Here is a 7,936-nt window from a genome sequence, read left to right on the forward strand (position 1 = left end):
GGAAACATAATTGAATTCAGTTAAATATATTTCACTTTGATGCGAACATTTACTGTATTTCTAATCATCATAAGATTTAAGTATTTTTCATGACACAAAATCATGTAAAATTCCTGTGTTTTGTTAAGTCAAATGAAAAAGAATTAACATTTCTGTATTGTTTCATTAAACAATGACAATGCATTTTGAATTTTTCAAAGCTGAGCATTTTTGCAAAGAAGGGATGTTGTCTTCAGCTGAATATTCACATTGAATGACTAATTCACAGTATCTGCTGTTTATTCTCTTCGAGTTCCCAAGCAACCAAATTAACTAATTCTGCTGGTTCTAAATTCCTGGAAATTATTTGATATTTTTGCAGTCTTAAAGATGAAGAAGTCAATCTGAATGTACTGATTTTTTTATTGGAAACAGCTTAATTCAAACATTTCAGGCACATAAATTGCTATTCTGCAGTGTTACGAAGATGAAAAGCAAGTCAATTTCATCATCAGTGAAGTAAACAAATATCACTTCCCGTTATTCATTAGTTAGCTCATTCCCAAATTTGTAATTAAACAATGCAATTCACCTGAATATTGTTGTGTCCTTTGATCATATTAATTTTCTAATTATTGTTCATTCATGATTTGTCAGGGGTTTTTATTTTGCACATCTCTCACTTGTTTCACTTCTTGCATGGGGGCTGGGAATTGAGAACAGAGGATCAGTGGTTAGCACTTGTGACTTACAGTGTTATGCACTTGGGTTTGATTCCATCCTCGGCCACATGTTTGTGTGGAGTTTGTATGTTCTGGTTTTCTCCCACAATCCAAAAATGCGCAGATTAGGTAAATTGGCCATGCTAAACTGCACGGTCTGTTCAGGGATGTGTAGGTTAGATACATTAGTCAGTGATAAATGTCCAGTAATCTGAAAGCAGAATGGTGCTGAGTGGATTATTCTTTAGAATGTCAGTGTAGACTTGTTGGGCCAAATGGCCTGTTTCCACACAGTAGGGATTCCATATAATTAGAATTGTGTTTCGCTAAACAAAACTGACTTTTTAAAAAAATGTTGCCTTTAAAACTTATCGTTAACAGGCAATTGTCAATCTTGTAAAATATCTCAATGTTACTGAAATCAGTGTTCAAACAAAACACTGCTCATAAAGCCACACAAATATCTTCATGACCATCGAATTACTATTCAGTGGAATAATCACAGTAAATATCTTACTGTTCCTGAGATCAATCACCACTATCACAGTAAGGATCTGGTAATCATTCCCTCCAATAAATGCAATCGTTGTCCTCTGGTATTTCAGTTCAGTAGTTATACAACATACTGGCTATTCAAAGCATGGTTATTCTTTATTATGAATGGCCAAGGGTTCTAACGGCAAGAGATGTTGTTCGATCTGATTTGTTGCATGTTCTCAAACAGGTTTTCACTACAAATATTGCAAATCAATGTGTTAAATTGGTCTTGTTCAACTGCTGATGCGAACATATTCAGTTCGTGTTCATTCAACATATTTGGAGAAAGTGAGGAAAGCTGTAGCAATGGAAAAGGGCAGGCACATCCAAAGAGCAGGTGTATCAACCTGTCGGGCATTAGGCCATCATCGGAAAAGATTCCTGACGAAGGGCTCATGGCCAAAACGTCGATTCTGCTTCTCCTCGAATGCTGCCTGACCTGTGCTTTTCCGGCACCACACTCTTTTGACATTAGAAATGTTTGACTGAATATTCAGATATAATACTAAAAGTTGCCTCTGTCAATTTAATTTACTGTGCTTTCTATTCTCTGAAGTTTTCATGTTAATTGCTCCTCTTTTTCTTCTTAAATCTGTTACAAATTTCAAAATACAGAACACATTAGAATTCACATGAATTATAAATTTGATTTCTCAACAAGAAAACCAGTGGAAGGCAATGTAGAATTCTTGAACAGCCTACACATTTGAATGAAAAAGCAATTCCTTCCAAAAAATGTTTGGACGTCTGCATCTTTCTTTCAATTCAATAATCCTGCAAATAGTTTATAATTTTCAGTTGATCTCTCTGAATGAGTACCTAATCAATGTCAAAATAAATAACTGAAACATTAACAACAGATTGATAACTGGGTGTTAAAGACCGTATTTGAAGTGAAAAAATGTTTGGAATTTACTTGAATTCCACCAGGAAACATTCTTGAATCATAATACAAGAAATAAGATATGTGAGAGATGTGCAAACCTTATTTTTAAATGAACAAACTCCAATATTTTCAAAGCATTTCAACCTTACGGTCAAAATCAACAGGGGAATGGAAAAGTAAAAACAAGTTTCTGACAATTCATAAACTGAACAACCATTACAAATTCACTTTGATCAAAGGACAGAGTAATATTTAGCTGAATCACATTTAGTTACAAAGTAGGCAAACAGCTGACTGACAAGTAATAGGTGGTAGCATTTGTTCGTTAACTGAAGAAGCTATCAACTTCATTTCCAAGTTATAGCACAAGATAATAATGTTTAATGTGTTTCAATTGTTTCGACTTGCCCCTTTGCAACAAGAAAAGATCAATCTAATTATTTAGACATCGTAATCTTGAATTCTGCAACATTTCCAAATAATCTCCAGGAACCTATAAGCGACAGAAATAGATGCAGGTATCCCTACTATCCGAAAGTAGAGCATTATTATGAAACCTTTCATAAGCTGAAAACGCGTATATCAAAGAAGCATTAATTTATATGGGAAACATCTCCCCTTTTTTATAAAAGTGAAAATCCTCTTCATATTTCTTTCAGTTAGAGAAAACAGGGACAGATATAAGTCTTTGTAAAAGCAAAGTGGCTAAAGCGAATTTTCCAACACATATTTCTCTGTAACCTGACTCAAATAAGTATCAGATTTTGTGATTATTGATATAATAGATAAAAGCAGATCTAATGTTGGATTGAAAAGCAACTCAGTCTGTGCTTAGGTACTCTCTAATCAACATTCAGAGCAGCTCTTGATATATTTCTGGTGAAGGTGTGATTTGAAACCTTCCCTCGGGTCTAGTAATAGAGACACTGCCACAGCTCCACAGGCTCCTTTCATAATGTTCCCACTCAGGACGGCAGGACTGCAATATTGTGTTTCATGTGGTTTCTCAAGTGAAAACTAATCAGCTGTTTATTGTTGTAATTTGAATGGGAATTAATTAGGTAGTTTCTGTGTGTAATGGACTGGAAATTAAACAATATTTTACAATAACAATAAAATAAATGAATGTTACTCTTAAATAAACAGTAGATTCAGATCCATCAGGGACATCTAAGCGATTCTTGGATAGGCACATGAATGATAGTAAATGAAGGGCAGGTTGGTTAGTTTGATCTTAGAGTAGGATAAAAGGTCAGAACAACATCGTGGCCAAAGGGCCTGTACTGTGCTGTACTGTTCTATATTCTGTGGACGGAAATGAACATTTATATATTAGCAACACATAGATTTTCAAAATTGTATGAGCATACTTACGAATAATGATAAATTTCATCTTGCTATTTGACTGTGCTATATGCAAAAATGAACTGGAATTGTTGCAGGGAAAAGTAATTAGGTTTTTCTAAATTTATAAGGCTGGGATTGCACAGATCATTCAAATGAGCAAAAGTCGTATTTTTAATAGAGCGTATTGCATCAGAAATAAAGGATTCTTTTGTAGGTGTGTGATTGGAAATAAAATGGATTTTTACATTACTGTTTAGGTACTAGGGAAGATTGGGTTAAATTCAAATATAAACTTCACTGTGGTTGTTAGCAAGATAAACTAAACTATATAATAATTATTGTCATGCAAATACTTTAATAACTACTGTTAGAATCCTGAAAAAAGGATATACTGTAACATTTTTCAAACAGTCAATAAATTAAATTGTGAACCTCAGTGTACTTGTTACCCAGACCAATTATTATGCAATTCTTGTAATGGTAATGACTTAATAACTAATGCTAAAACCTAAACAGATACATTGGTTCAATACTTTGTAAGCATGTTGCTCTGAAATTGATTGGATATTTATTAAGATCGGTAAACTGAGGGATCAAATATAATAGCTCGTTTGATAGAATTGAAGGGAAAAAATGAGAGTGTTTATTGAACAGGATTGTTTTTGTTGCAAAATGCAGTTGATGCAAAAATAATATATTTTCCTCCATTGGTTTTCTTGTAGAGACATGTTCTTTTTAAAAAAATGTCATGATTCAATGTGGAGACACTTGTGTCAGAGTCTGCAAAATGGAGAGTGAGGGAGAAAGAAATTTTTAAAAAGGAGAAATGAAAGGAACTGGCGAACAGAGGAGCTCCAACTGTAGTGTCTCACCCTGCTAACATCTTATTGGGTGAGCTGGAACGCAGACTAGTTAAGCAACAAGCTGACACAATCATATGCACAGAATCATAGCTTACAATGACTTAGACAACATCGTCACCATCCCTGTATGCCCTGTCCCACCGGCAGGACATGGATGTAACTGAAATGCTGAAACATGCAGGGTAAAGGACTAAGATCTGCAGAATGTGATCAATGTGATTTATATGACACTCCTCCAGAATATTAAACTCATCAGACTTTAACTACAAATGTCAGAAAAAAAAATTTCAGAAAGTTACAGATCGAGGCCACTTGGCCAATCCTGAGTATGTGTTGGCTGTAAACTCCCCAGGCTTTACAGCTTTTTGTACTCACAATTGAGAGCAACAATTTCAGACTGTACTCTGCCCTCTATGCTTTTATAATCTGTTTTTAACATATTTCTCTGACAGCTTTACACCTTGTTGCCTTGTTTCTTTCCCAGTCCTAATTCTATCCCCCGTGACCTTGGGGGGGGGGGCGGGGGGGTCGACCATTTCTGCTGTTTAATCTCTCCTGCCTTCCCCCGTGTGACAGAGTGTCTTTATGTCCTTGTCTCACTCCCACCTTGCTCACAACCTGTTACATTTCTGATGGTTCCCAGACCTCTGTAACTATCACTGCGCCCCCTGGGTCAATGACGTGAGTTTTGAGTTCTCTTCCTCCTGAGATAATCAGAAATCTTTCCGGTTGCAGTTTCCCCCAGATTTTATTTTGAAAAGCAGAGCACTTGTGTCAGAGTCAAATATTTGTGAGCCTTCATCCACAATTCCGAGTATTTGGAAGTAGTTTGTGACCCTCCCACAGATGTGTAACGTTACTGGATTGGCTATGCTAACATGACGGCAGTGTGCAATTTATGTGGGTTGGGCTAGCCATGGTTAATGTGGGGTTATGGGGGTAGGGTGGGTGAGCAGGTCATTACAGACTCGATGGGCTGAATAGACTCTGTCTGCACCTATGGGATTCTGTGATTCTAATTAGTTGTGATTGTTGTCCCATTTTCCTCATGCCAGGTTCATTCAACTCACACATATGATTCTGTGGGTGCTCACTCACTCCTTTCCTTCAGTTTTACATCAATTTCACACTGTATGAGAGGGTGGGAATGGATTTGTAAATATAAATACTCCAACCGAAACCCCTCACAGGTCAGGAACTGTTTCTGCTACTTTCATCACTCACAAGGAAGAGGAAAATAAAGGTTCAGTCACAAATCATACAGGAACATAGAGGTTATAATCACCAGAAAAGGCTGAACAGCTCAAAATGCTTTTCTCAAGAAAAGAGGAGGCTCAGAGACAGCCTGGTACAAGTACAAAGTTTTGTGTCTGTGTTTTCAGAGATTTGAGGTTGCAATCATTGGATTGGAAGCATGATTCATTGCCCCAGATCATCAAAGGTGAATTTTAATGTGCATCTTTCTTTCTATCTGTCTGAGTTAACACTCAGATGGACTGGTCAATGTCTGAGTGTCTTACCAAATCCCCGATTGAATCTGCCTCCCCCACAAACTCAGGTGCCTCACCACTCACTGGGTCACGGAGAAACTCTGCCATTACAATGAAGCTTTATTTGCTGTCACCTCTCCTCGTGTTTCCGCCTAATCCCCACTTCCCTTCATTAAATCCCAGCTGCCCCTCGTCCACCCACATGGACATGTTGAAGAGCATGACAGGAGAATGGATTGAAATCGAGAGTTCAATCGCCAGAATGAAAGAGGAAGAAGGAAACAAATGGTGATTGCAAATCCCAGGGGATACAGACTCCAGGATTAGTTGTTGTGGTTCTGTTCGCCGAGCTGGGAATTTGTCTTGCAAACGTTCCGTCCCCTGTCTAGGTGACATCCTCAGTGCTTGGGAGCCTCCTGTGAAGCGCTTCTGTGCTGTTTCCTCCGACATTTATAGTGGTCTGTCTCTGCCGCTTCCGGTTGTCAGTTCCAGCTGTCCGCTGTCGTGGCCGGTATATTGGGTCCAGGTCGATGTGTTTGTTGATACAGTCTGTGGATGAGTGCCATGCCTCTAAGAATTCCCTGGCTGTTCTCTGTTTGGCTTGCCCTATAATGGTAGTGTTGTCCCAGTCGAATTCATGTTGCTTGTCATCTGCGTGTGTGGCTACTAAGGATATCTGGTAGTGTCGTTTCGGGGCTAGTTGGTGTTCATGGATACGGATCGTTAGCTGTCTTCCTGTTTGTTCTATGTAGTGTTTTGTGCTGTCCTTGCATGCAAAACCAATGTAGTGTACAAAATCCCAAGCAAGGACTGCACAAAACACTACATAGGACAAACAGGAAGACAGCTAACAATCCGTATCCATGAACACCAACTAGCCACGAAACGACACGACCAGATATCCTTCGGAGCCACACACACAGATGACAAACAACATGAATTCGACTGGGACAACACTACCATTATAGGACAAGCCAAACAGAAAACAGCCAGGGAATTCTTAGAGGCATGGCACTCATCCAAAGACTCTATCAACAAACACATCGACCTGGACCAAATATACCAGCCACTACAGCGGACAGCTGGAACTGACAACCGGAAGCGGCAGAGACAGGCCACTATAAATGCCGGAGGAAATGCAAAGAAGCGCTTCACAGGAGGCTCCCAATCACTGAGGATGTCACCTAGACAGGGGACGGAACGTTTGCAAGACAAATTCCCAGCTCGGCGAACAGAACCACAACAACGAGCACCCGAGCTACAAATCTTCTCCCAAACTTTGAACATCCAGGATTAGTCCTTGTAGGCATTCCTGCAGTAATACAAGACAGCATTCCATGATGAGAGTTAAACCCGGGTGGCAGGAGAGGGAGCCACTGAACATGAGCAGGTTTAGTTCAAACACAGGAGGTTTGTTCAGTCAGTAACAGTGTGTTCGACATGGAGGTGAAGTGAGCAGTGAGGGGAAATGTTACCACAAGCTGCCAATGGGTAACTTTCATTGGAACAGGAGGAGGCCATTCAGCCCCTAAACTCTGCTCTGCCATTCATGATGATCATAGCTGATGTGTGACCTAACGTACAACTTTCAAAACCGTCTAATTTCATCAATAAACTCCTCTGAAAAACACAAGATGAGTATTGGAAAACTAAACATCTGCAAATGCTGGGAAATCAGAAATTGCTAGAAAAATTCAGTAGGTCTGGCAGCATCTGTGGAGAGTGAACCGTTCGTGTCCAGTGATCAGTCAGGTGACCAGCTGTAGCTGACCATTCTGTTGTTTCTGTAACACTGGAACAGGCTCTGGTGCGAGGGGAATGAGATTGTCAATAACAAATGAGAAAACAGGAGGACGTACTCAATTAGAATTAGGAATTCATTTACCCCTCCCAGTGTGACACCCACCGACACAGTCACACTGGGGAGAGGCCGTTCACCTGCCCCACGTATGGGAAGGGATTTACGCTACCTTATAACCTGCTGAGGCACCAGAGATGGCACAGTGGATTTAGACCCTTCACCAGCTCCATGTGTGAGAAAGGATTCATTCAAATCTCTCACCAGCGGAGACATTAGTGCATTCCCATTGGGGAGAGGCCATTCACCTGCTC

Source organism: Chiloscyllium punctatum, chromosome 4, assembly GCF_047496795.1.
Source record: "Chiloscyllium punctatum isolate Juve2018m chromosome 4, sChiPun1.3, whole genome shotgun sequence".
Classification (NCBI taxonomy): domain Eukaryota; kingdom Metazoa; phylum Chordata; class Chondrichthyes; order Orectolobiformes; family Hemiscylliidae; genus Chiloscyllium; species Chiloscyllium punctatum.